Source organism: Theropithecus gelada, chromosome 1 (genome assembly GCF_003255815.1).
Source record: "Theropithecus gelada isolate Dixy chromosome 1, Tgel_1.0, whole genome shotgun sequence".
NCBI lineage: Eukaryota > Metazoa > Chordata > Mammalia > Primates > Cercopithecidae > Theropithecus > Theropithecus gelada.
Window position 1 is genome coordinate 18,175,364 of NC_037668.1, and position 13,061 is coordinate 18,188,424.

Sequence of the window (13,061 nt, forward strand, 5' to 3'; positions counted from 1 at the left end):
CTGACTTTAAAACTTATCACAGACAGACATAGTGGTGCATATCTATAGTCTCAGCCACTCAGGAGGCAGAGGATAGAGGATCTCTTGAGCCCAGGAGTTCTAGACAAGTCTGAGCAACATAGTGAGACCTTGTCTCTAAAAAAAAATAAAAATAAATTAATACAATTAATTACAACAAAGTAACCATAATGAAAATAGTGTTTTATTGGCATAAAGGTAGACATATAGGTCAATGAAATAGAAGAGTAGCAGAGAAACTTAAAATAAATAAATCCTCATATATATGGTCAAATTATTCTTTTTTTGTCCAGAAACAGGATCTTGCTATGTTGCCCAGGCAGGACTCAAACTCCTGGACTCAAGCAATCCTCCTGTCTCAGCCTCCTGAGTAGCTGGAACTGTAGGCACAAACTATCATGCCTAGCTGATCAAAATGATTCTTGACAAGGGTGCCAATACCACTCAATGGAGAAAGGACAATCTTTTCAACAGGTGGTGTTGGGAAATTTAGATATGCACATGCAAAAGCATGAAGTTGGACCCTCAGCTTACACCATACACAAAAATTAACTCAATAAGGATCAAAGACATAAACATGGACTTAAAACTACAGGCTGGGTGTGGTGGCTCACGCCTGTAATCCCAGCACTTTGGGAGGTCAAGGCAGGAGGATCACAAGGTCAAGAGACAGAGACCAGGCTGGTCAACATGGTGAAACTCATCTCTACTAAAAATACAAAAATTAGCTGGGCATGGTGGCACACGCCTGTAGTCCCAGCTACTTCGGAGGCTAAGGCAGGAGAATCGCTTGAACCTGGGAGGTGGAGGTTGCAGTGAGCCGAGATCGTGCCACTGCATTCCAGACTGCTGCCTGACAGAGTGGGACTCCATCTCAAAAAAACAAAATTCCTAGAAGGAAACATAGGAGGAAATCTTCATGACATTGGATTTGACAATGATTTCTTGGCTATGATCCCAAAAGCACAGGCAACAAATGTAAAAATAGATAAATTAGACTGCATAAACATTAGAAATGTATGTGCATCAGTGAACAAAATCAATACCATGAAAAGGAAATCTTTGTTATGGGAGCAAATATTAGCAAATCATGTATCTGGTAATGGGTTGCTATCCAAAATATGTAAAGAACCCCCACAATTAAACAAGTAAACAAAAAAACCTTATTAAAAATGGGAAAAAAAGACTTGAATAGGCACTTATCCAAAAGAAATATACAAATGGCCAAAGGATACATGAAAATATACTCAACACCATTCATAATTAGATTAAATTATTTAAAGAAAAATCCACAATGAGATACCACTTCAAACCCAAGAGAATGGCTACTATAAAAAATAAAGCAAAATAAAACAGAAAATGACAAGTGTTGGTGAGGATGTGGAGGAATTAGAATGCTTGTGCACTGTTGGTGAGCATGTAAAATGGTATAATTACTATGAAAACGAGCATGGTGATTCCTCAAAAAGTTAATAGAATTAACATATGATCCAGCAATTCCACTTCTGGGTATATGCAATACAAAAGGATTGAAAGTAGAGTCTTGACAGGTTACTTGTACACCCGTGTTCATAGCTTTATTATTCACAATAGCTAAAAGGTGGAAGCAAAGCAAGCATTCACCGCTGGATGATTATAGAAACAAAAGGAGGCATATACATACGATGTGATATTACATGGCCTTAAAAAGCTAAGAAATTTATGCACATGCTACAATATGAATGAATCCTGAAGATATGCTAAATCAAAAAGTCACAAAAAGACAAACACTGTACGATTCCACTTATGTGAGATACAAGGAGTAGTCTTTTTCATAGAAACAGAAAGTAAAATGGTGATTGCCAGGGGCTGGGGAGAGGGAGTAAGAGAGAACTGTTGTTTAATGGGTGTAGAGTTTCAGTGTTGCAAGAAGACAAAAATTCTAGAGCTCGGTTATACAACTATGTGATTCTATTTAACATTACTAAACTGTACACTAAAAAAATGATTAAGGCAGTAAATTTTGGATTATGTATTTTACCAAATTTTTTAAGAAAAGTGTTCACTGCAAGAATTTAGGAGAGTTCAGCACAGTTGCAGTATATCAATATATTAACAATTATAACAATAACCACAATAAAAATATTTTTAAAAGATACTATTTAAATAGAACAGAATTTTCTTCCAGACTTTAATAGCATTTTTTCATCACTGTAATTGTTTAAAGGGTTGTAGATATGGAAAGAACAAAACAAAGACTACTAACTTAACTTGTTACTGGTTATAGAACACACACAAAAATTATTCCATTTGAATTATTTCTGGTTAGATCTCAATAGTATTCACTCACTTCCCATAAGTTGGTGAATTTTTGACTACCTAAAAGAGAAAAAACCTTGACAAATAAATAGGAAATTTCAGAAAGTCAATACTTTGCTGGACAAGATATCTTATTTGACCTAATAGCAAAGCCATGATATCTCACAGCCAAGATTCAAGTTCCAATCTTCCTAATACAACTATGTTGCTGACTCATCACCTACATCCAAGTTAGGTCAGTTGAGAGCTTGGGTGTTACCCTGCATAAAGATGGAGGCATGGACCAGATGGCATCCCAGCCCCATCATCCTAGATACCAGCTGTTGAACTTCTGAGTAGACCTGCCATTGTGACAACCTGGGAATCAATGTCCTGACCACTCCCCCATTACTAAGCCCTTTGGAACAATCTGAGCAGGAGAACAAACGTCATACCCAGGAGAGATGGTGGCAGACCTCTCAGGGTGATGTGGCCCATACACCTCAATGAGCGTGTCTCAGAGTGTGTCTCCTATGAGGGTGACCTGAGTCATAAGGAATAGCTATTTATAAACTGTAAATCAATGCTAATACCAATGAGAGGATTTAAAAGTCATTAAATATCCATTGTGCGCATAGCCTTGTGTTGAAAAATGTAGGTAAAGAAATATGAAACACCCAAGGCAGGCCATCAAAGAATTTACTATTATGTCATTAGAGTGATTCGCCACAGGAAGGGAAAAAAATTGAGATTGAGCCACACTGTCCTGGAAGGACAGAGGCCATGGCATGCACTGCAGGGAGAAGCATAATCAAAGTACAGAATATAATCCAGTTCAGTTTCAGAACATTTCTGAGAGTAGACAACAAAGACTTAAACTAAAGGGAGAACACACAGTATTATTTCACTGCAGGAATTTGGACATTTATCCTTATACAGTGTGTAATCATGAACAAGACTTTACTAATGACTTAGCGTTAATTATGCACAGGGATGGGAGAGTGTTTTCTTGGATGTCATAAAAGAACAGAATCAAAGATACACTACAAGTGTTTGGAGATACTACATTGTCAGAGGAGTCTAGGCAGCTGTAATAGTTGAGGCTCTGAGAAAGGGGGTACCCACACACACACACATCTCTCTCAATATGTAAGCTCTGTGTATGGTTTATAAATACACATGTATCTCCACCACGTTTTGGTTAGGGTCACCATGTCCATTGTGACCTAGACATCATTCCCAAGTTCTGGGCATATCCAGAGTCTGTCAGGGGCTGGGAGGAAGAGGACTTGTCCCTCATATGATTTAATCTGGCTTTTCTTGGTCTTCCTCTGAAGAAATAGTTTAATTTGTGGATAACCTTGCAGTCATGGCTGTCTTAGTGACTAGTGTGTCCTAGAATGAACAGGAGCCCATTTCATTAATATCCTAAAAATGTAAAAATTCAAAACATTCCATTCATATAAATCCTGTGGACATGTAGAAAGCTAGTGATTCTAGTGGAGAGAGAGGATAGGGGCTTCCAAAGTAGCAGCATAAACACATTCACATTAAATATTAAGAACTCCTGTTCTTAAAAGGCACCCGTCCCCTTATGTTCCAGGACGGGGTCCCACCAGCCATTTGACCCCACATGGAAGCGTAGGCTTATAATGTCTCACAACCATGTCTCTTTTCTTTCTCTTTCTCATCTGTGACCATCACCCGGTGCTCCCAGTGTGAACCCAGGAAAGTCCAGATTCTCACACTAATACTAAGAGCAGAGCTGGGGCTTCTTGTTTCTCTGATGAGCTGCTTCCTGGGTCACATCTCAGTGCTGACACATCAAAGACCCCACCAGAAGAAAAGGGCTATTTAAAAGCAAACAGATCACCAACAGCCAGACTCACTCTCGTTAGAAAAAAGCTGCGCTTTGTTTAAGATCAGTATATTCACTCTGTATTCAGCAAGGTATGAATGTTTCACTTAGTCAGAGCCTAGAATGTTTCAGTCTCTCTGTCAGGCATCTTTTCTCTTTTTTGTGTTAATTTATTGACTTTCACAACTAACTAATTCTTCTGTAACTAATTCTTTTTCATCTTCCAGCTTTATGGTTTAAAAAACCGTACAGGCTAAATAGTTTCAACAGTTCCACCTCGCAGGGCCTAGTCCTGGGCCGGGTTCTACTTCAAGGGTTTTACCTGTATAGATGTCTACATTGCACCCACAGCCACACAGCTTGGTGGTGCACAGGGACAGAAGTAAACATGCATGGAAACCTCAGGGATTAGTACTTCAACTTCAACCCAGGCTACATGGAGCATCAGGTACTTCGGAAGAGACAGAAATGAGATAGGTCCTAAGTTCTAAGACTGAGAACTGAGAGGCTCTCAGGGAAGCAGCCTTCAAGTAAATGAGGTGGGTGATGGTAGGAGTTATCCTGGAACCCCATTTCAAGTAGGCACTTTCCTATCTGGGAGTGGCTGCTTTGAGCCTGGGGAAGAGAGGTAGGTGAGGAGCTGTCAGTCACCACCCATCACAAGACCCACGTGGGTGTCAGAAGGAAGGTCTTCTCATGCCCAGGCCCTGTCTCACAGCTGGGGCAGAGCCCAGGCCAGGATAAAAGGGCTCTGGGCCAGACCACCCATCCACTCACCTCCTGAGGTGCTGAAGAACCCTGTGCTGCCTGTGACTCCGGTAAGAACAGGAGCAGGGATGCTTAGAACAGAGCAGGAGGGAAGGAAGGGCAGGGCCTCAGGGGCTAGGGCCATGTTGTCAGAGGTGGAGAGTTTAGAAAAGACTGAAGGGGCGGGGGCAAAAAGGGGTCTGGCACTAACTGGGAGCAGAAAGGAGAAGAGGAAAAGAGCTGGCTGGCTGTGCCATGTGCCTTTGAACTCCAGAGGAAACAAACTGCTCTGGGATGAGGTGGGTGGTCCAGAATGGGAACCTTGAAGCAGAGAGACCTGCTCCACTCTGGCAGCCCACAGGAGGGAAGCCCACTTCTGAAGATACAACCCCGTCTCTGCCTGCAAGGGAAGAACTAGAGCTGTGGACATGGGACTAAAGGCTCTTTGGGGTTTGTGAACCCCACATTTTCATGGGTCTGAGATTTGTTCACAAACTTCCCAGCTTGGTTAGCACTCACCAAGCCTGAGACCCACTGTGTCAGCCCATCAGCCTGAGCAGATGGTGAGTGAGGAAGTCTGAGCTCCAAACTGAAATCAGGGGGTCAGGGTTCAAGTACTAGGTCTGCAGCAGTTGCTGAGTTTATCTGTCTCTATCGAAGTGAGTTTACTGACTAGTAGTCTCCAAGATCCTGTGCAATGCTGACCTTCCCAAGTAAAATTGTCTTGCAAGTTATGACCAGAGAGAATGACTGCCTCTTCTCCTTTAAAAATAAATTTTCCTTAAATGACTCGTAAATCAGACAATTTCAGTCTGAAGTAATATTTGTAATAATTTCTTCCTCCACTGACAACACATTAGCATCTTAGATGCATTTTGCAATATTGTTTAGTCTTAGTTTACAATTGTCTGACATTCAAAGATATCCGAAGCTTGAAAAAGATGATGTGAGAGTTTGAGGAAGTTATTGGAAATAAAACTACTGAAGATGATGCATTTATACGTGAGAGATGCTAAGAGTGTCACAGGGGCAGAAGTGGCCCCTGCCTGCGTCTGACTTGTTATTTGACTCTCCTTCAGCTCCTGAACACCCACCGCCAAGATGTCCTGCCAGCAGAGCCAGCAGCAGTGCCAGCCCCCTCCCAAGTGCACCCCTAAGTGCACTCCCAAGTGCCCCGCCCCTAAGTGTCCCCCAAAGTGCCCCCCTAAGTGCCCTCCAGTCTCTTCCTGCTGCAGTGTCAGCTCCGGACGCTGCTGTGGCTCCAGCTCTGGGGGCTGCTGTGGCTCCAGCTCTGGGGGCTGCTGCAGCTCTGGGGGAGGTGGCTGCTGCCTGAGCCACCACAGGCGCCGCAGGTCCCACTGCCACAGACCCCAGCGCTCTGACTGCTGCAGCCAGCCCTCAGGGGGCTCCAGTTGTTGTGGAGGGGGCAGCGGCCAGCACTCTGGAGGCTGTTGCTGAAGTGGACCTTGACTTCCTCTTCCTTCCAATTCTGCCTGAATAGCTGAGAGGTTCCAGCAAAAGCTTGAAGTCTTGCCTGGAGAATCCCTCTGGCCTGGTGTCAGGAAACCCAAAATCTTTCTCCTTAATGGCCTTCAGAGACTTTCTTCTGCATATCCATGGCTTCCCTGGGAACGCCAAAGCACACACCTAGTTCCTGCGCAGCTCACACTGCTGTATCCTGCTGCCTAAACTGAAGAAATAAAGTCCAGAATCTGCTCCCCAACTTGTTACCAGCCTGCTTGATTTTCCCGTTTGTGTCATCCTTGTTCTGCTCCCCTGTGTCTGCTGGTGGCTGCTGAGGCCTTGGTGGACAGAGGATGGGGAAAGGGTTCAGGAGGAAAAAGCTTGCATTTTTGTGTGTTTTGTGTTTTTTCTTCTTTCTGTGTTTTCCTTTTAAACGAAGGGACTGAAGTAGTTTTAAGAAGCATTGTTCTTTCAACTTCTGGTTCCTTTCGTGTATGTAACTGTGTCCCTCAGGCATGGCCAGGAGGCCGACTTCATCCTCCTTCCCACTATCACCTCTTCACTCTTGTGTTCCTCGGTCCCCACTCCTTCCACTAACAATCTCCCTGGACTCCTCCTTCAGATTGTATGTACACGTAGTAGACATGTAAATATAAGTGTGTGTATGTGTACATATACACATATATTTTTATACACACACATTATATGGAATAAATCTTTAGTTTTTAAATCTAAATCACTTTTATTGATGTATAATTTTCACACAATAAAACTCCTTTTTAAAATATGCAATTCAATTAGGTTTACCAAATGTATACACTCTTGTAACCACAATTAATAGGAACCCTCTAAAATTGTAGTTGATTATTTATTAATCATTATTTGCAGTAAGGTTTAAAAATAGGCTGTAAGTTTATGGATTTATTTCTGGATTTTCTGTTTTGTTTTTTTGGTCCATACATCTGTTTTTATGCCTGTACTATACTGTTTTGGTTAGTAGAACTTTGTAGTATAATTTGAAATCAGGTAGCATGATGCCTTCAGCTTTATTCTTTTTTGCTCAGGACCACTTTTGCTATTTGGAGTCTTCTATGGTTCCATAAAAATGTGAAGCCTTTTTTTTCTGTTGTATTAGTCAGTGTTCTCCAGAGGGACAGAACTAATAGGATATATGTATACATGAAAGGGAGTTTATTAGGGTGAATTGGCTCACATGGTATTTCAACAGAGATTGCACTGAATCTGTATATTGCTTTGAATACTGTAGACTTTTTAACAATATTAATTCTTCCAGTTCATGAGGCTGAGACACCTTTCCATTTGTTTGTGTCTTCTTCTATTTCTCTCATCAATGCTTTTAGCTTTCGTTGTAGTTCCTTCACTTCTTTGGTTAAATTTATTTCTGGCTATTTTATTTTTTGTGGCTATTATAAATGAGATTGTTTTCTTGATTTCTTTTTCAGATAGTTTTCTATAAGGGTCTAGAAACACTGCTGATTTTTGTATGTTGATTTTGTATGCTGCCACTTTGCTAAATTTATCAGTTCTAAGAGTTTCTTGGTGGCGTCTTTAGTTTTTCTAAATATAGTATCACATTATCTGCAAAAAAGGATAATTTGACTTCTTCCTTTCAAATCTGGATGCCATTTATCTCTTTTCCTTGGCTAATTACTCTGGCTAGGACTTCTACCCTATGCTGAATTAAAGTGGTGAAAGTGGGCATCCTTGTCTTCTTTTACACTTAGTAGAAAGCCTTTCCATTTTTCTTCATTCAGTATGGTATTAGGTGTGGGTTTTATCACGTTGAGGCATGTTCCTTCTACAGGTAATGTCTTGAAGGATTTTAACCACCAAGAGATGCTGAATTTTATTGAATGCTTTTTCAGCATCTATTGACAAAACTTAAACTAGACCAAGAAGAAAAGAGAGAAGCCCCAGAAAAATAAAATCAGATAAAAAATGAAACATAATAACTTATATCACCACAATATAAAGGATAATTAGAGACTTATGAACAACTGTACACAGACAAATTTGAAAACCTAGAAAAAAAACAAAAAAAATTACTGGACAACCCACCCAGATCAAACCATAAAGAAATACAGAACCTGAACAAACCAATAATGAGGAATGAGATTAAAGCAGTAATAAAAAGTTTCCCATCAAGAAAACGCCCCAGACCTGATATATTCCTTACTGGATTCTACCAAACATTTAAAAAAGAACTAATTCTGATTCTACTCAAACTACTTCCAAAAATTGAAGAACACCAAACACTTCTAAACTCATTCTACAAGGCCAGAATCACCCCGATATCAAAACCAAAGAGACACACTAGAAAAAGAAAACTACAGACCAATATCTCTGATGAACATAGATGCAAAAATCCTCAACAAAATGCTAGCAAACAGAATTCAACAGTACCCTAAAAAGAATATTCACCATAATCAAGTGGGATTCATCCCAGAAATGCAAGAATGGTTCAACGTATGCAAATAAATAGGCATAATGCATCAAATCAGCAGCATCAAGGCTGAATAGTATTCCCTCTGCTATACAGTATATATATTCAGAATCTTTAAAATTCACTCATCCACTGACAGACATTTAGGTTGTTTCCAGATCTTGGTTATTGCTAATAATGCTGAAATAACGCTGGGAGTACAGATATCTCTGGAAAATACTGATTTTATTTCCAGAAGTGGAGTTAGTAGATCATGAAGTAGTTTTATTTTCTTTTTAGGAAATTCCATATGGTTTTACATAATGGCTGTACCAATTTATATTTCCACCAACAGTGTACAATAATTCCCTTTTTGCCACATCCTTGCCAACACTTGTTATATTTCATCCTTCTGATAATAGCCACTTTAACAGGCATGAAGTGATATCTCATTGTGGTTCAGATTTGCGTTTCCCTGATGATTAGTGAGATTGAGCACCTTTTTCTGTACGCCTGTTGGACATTTGTATGTCTTTTGAGAAATAGCTATTCAGTCTTTCACTCATTTTTAAATTGGGTTGTTTGATTGTTGCCATTCAGTTGTATGAGTTCCTTCATGTATAATTATTAAGAGTTTGTCAGGATGAGAAAGCAAAAGAAGATCACTAGTTTCCTTGGTGCTGGCTCTGATGCAGAGAGATAAAAATATAACTCTACTTTAACTATCGTATTTCCAGTTAGATCTCAGTAATGTTTCCTTCCATCCCATGTTATGAAAAAATGTTGATGATGTAAAAGACAAATGCCTTGACCCTCAGAAAATCATGCTTTGCTGATCAACATGTCTGTATTGACCTGAAATCTAGGCTATGATTTCTCAAAGCCAAGACTTAATTTCCAGACTTTCTGATACAACCATGTTGCCGACTCATCACCTACATCCAAGTCAGGTCAGTTGAGGGCTTGGAGTTGCCCTGCATGAAGGCAGAGGCATGGACCAGATGGCATCCCAGCCCCATCATCCTAGATACCAGGAGTTGAACTTCTGAGTAGACCTGCCATTGTGACAACCTGGGAACCAATGTCCTGACCACTCCCCCATTACTAAGCCCTTTGGAACAATCTGAGCAGGAGAACAAACATCATACCCAGGAGAGACGGTGGCAGACCTCTCAGGGTGATGTGGCCCATACACCTCAATGAACGTGTCTCAGAGTGTGTCTCCTATGAGGGTGGCCTGAGTCATAAGGAATAGCTGTTTATAAACTGTAAAGCCAATGCTAATACCAATGAGAGGATTTAAAAGTCATTAAACATCCATTGTGCACATAGCCCTGTGTTGAATAATTGAGGTAAAGAAATATGAAACACCCAAGGCAGGCCATCAAAGAATTTACTATTATGTCATTAGAGTGATATGCCACAGGAAGAGAAAAAAATTGGGATTGAGCCACTCTGCCCTGGAAGGGTAGAGACCATGGCTTGCATTGCAGAGAGAAGCATAATCGAGGTACAGAAAATAATCCAGTTCAGCTTCAGGTTATTTCTGAGAATATGTGACAAAGACTTAAATGAGAGGGAGCACACACAGTCTTATTTCACTGCAGGAATTTGGACATTTACCCTTAAACAGGGTGCAGTCCTGAACAAGATTTTACTAATAATTGAGTGTTAATTATTTATGGAGATGAACAAGTCTTTTCCTGAATCTCACACTGGAAGAGCGTCAAGGAAACCATTTTATCCTGGCCTTGGGATGTGCCCCTGATGGGTGAGGCAGCACCTGGGAATAAGAGGACCTGCCTCTTGTCACCCACGTGGGTTGTATGATCAGGTGATAAACCAGCAGCTTCTCACCTGCCTCCCTCCACAGGAGATCAGAATAGCTCCCATTAGTGCCACCTAATTTTTCTTGAAGCTTAGACCTTTTTCTTGGAGTTTGGCCTCCCAAGCCCTCTTTTTCTATATCCCTGATGGTATCATTTAAACTAAAAATTTACAGAAGTCTTTTAATGTCCCTGATGTGTCCCAGATTGTGTGTGTGTGTGCGCGCGCGTGTGTGTGCATGTGCAAATACGTATCTATACCATCACAGTTACAAGCCTGGTAGGAGTCAGACACACCTGGGACAGAATCCCAGTTCTGTCACTTGTTAGCTGTGTTACTTCTGAAAATCCCCAATTATCTCATCCTCTGTTTCCTGAAATTTCAAAAGAAAGTAATAAAGATTAGTCTCCAGGATGTTGTGAGGATCAATGAAGTTGTAAGAGAAAATGCGTGTTAAAGTTCCTGTAACACAGTGAACCCTCATATGAAACACCTGTCTATCAATAATTTTAAAGGGAATGAATACTTTTTGAGATGGTCGAAGTCTCGGGCACTATGTGGAGTGAAGGACCCCATGGAAAAGAGTTCCCTAGTGGAGAAGGCTGGAAGACCCGAAAAAATAGAAGGACTTGAAATACAATGGAAAAGTTTTAGTGTTATTGCTTTGTTTCGACATGAACAAAAGGTTTTGTGTGAAGGTCTATTTGAAAACATTTTTAGGAGATTAAGATTTACTAATGTCAATTTGGTATACAACAGGTGTTCCTTTCATATCTTGAGGGCAATATTATTTAAAAAATGAAAGAACTAATTATATGAAAGCAAATCAGACTAGGGAGTAATCGTGTGAAAAAGTTATCTTTTCAGGAAGTGTCCAAAACAATTCTCCAGAACATGTGATGAGGTGGAAATGGCCACAGTAATACCAATATACAGGTCATAATGGGTATAGAGAATCAATATCTGAGATATGTATACGGACATAGGCATAGATAGATATAGAAGTAGATATAGACATCGATATGTAATCAGCCTTGTTCTATTATTACCGTATCATGTATCTCAAGATGCGTGGCCTTCCCTGAAGTTACACTGCCTCACTTCTCTAGGGTTTCTCCATGCTTCTAATCTTCATTGGAATCCAAAAATGATCTTTCCACGCCATCCCGCACTCCAGAAATAATTACCCCTAACCATTAAGAAAATCTCACCCAGAGCTCTGCACTGTGTTCAGGATCAAGGTCAATGTCCATTGAGTGACATTCAAGGCTCTGTGCATAAGACTCTGTACAATTCCTCTAATTTATGCTTTGCTAAGCAGGACTGCGTATTAGCTATACTTTGAAGATGTCTCTTCCTACTTTGCCTCTATGCTTTATTCCAATATATTTTTTTCTCTTTCTGAGACACTGTAGTTCAAATCTCACTTGCTCCATTTTCCTTTTTTATTTTTGACATACCTCATGAACCAAGTTTTAATGAAACTTTGGACAGCACAATTTGTGACTTATATTGTGTAGTCCCCATCAGCTACTAGTACAAGGTCATGGCCACATGGGTGGTTAAAACTTTTTAAATCCTGTCAGCAGCATTAGCGGTGGGGTTTCATGGGAAGTATGAATGGTAAGCCTTAGAAAAGAAGTTGGAAACACTTTCTGTTAAGTCTTAAATGTAATACTTAAGAAGCACACACATTTTTCTATAGAGAGTCACAGGCAAATTGAGAAATATGGTATAGGGATTGTGTTCTGGAATAAAGTGTAGATAATTTAATGAAGACGGAAAAGGAAGAAAGCAATAAGATTTGATGGAAGGTTAATAGAAAAGCAATTTTTACTTCCAAATGTGCCTGGAACTAAACTTACTGCAGAAGTAGTCAGTGGGAAAACTGTATTTTCAAAATATATTCATGGGTTTTGTTCTCTTTTATTTCATTTATTTATTATATTTTTCTTTTTTGTCCAGGTATATACATGCAAGTGTGTGCATGTTTGTGTGTGCACCTGGAGATGTGCATTAAGTGTGTGTTTTTGCATGTGATGTGTGTGTACACACACATATGTGTGTGAGGGAGGAAGGATGTTGGTGGGGCTAGGTCAGGAGGAGCAGACTGCACTCACAGAGAAAGAGAAGCATAGAGGGACTGGTCAGGCCCTTGAAGGGGACCAAACACAAAGAAGCTGTGTTTATAAGAGACAGTTCAGACTTGTTCAGAAGCGATGCTGCTTCAGACCAGTTGACATAGGACAGACAGAGTTGGGAGCAATGGTCCCTTCCCACTCCTGCCCCCATTAACCCCAATTCACTCCAGAGTGCCCCACTGTCCCCTGAGATTCCAAGGCCACCACCTGCAGAGGACAGGGTGAAGAGAACAAGAGCCACTCAAGGAGAATAGGGTCCTCATAGAATAAGACACTGAGCGGATTC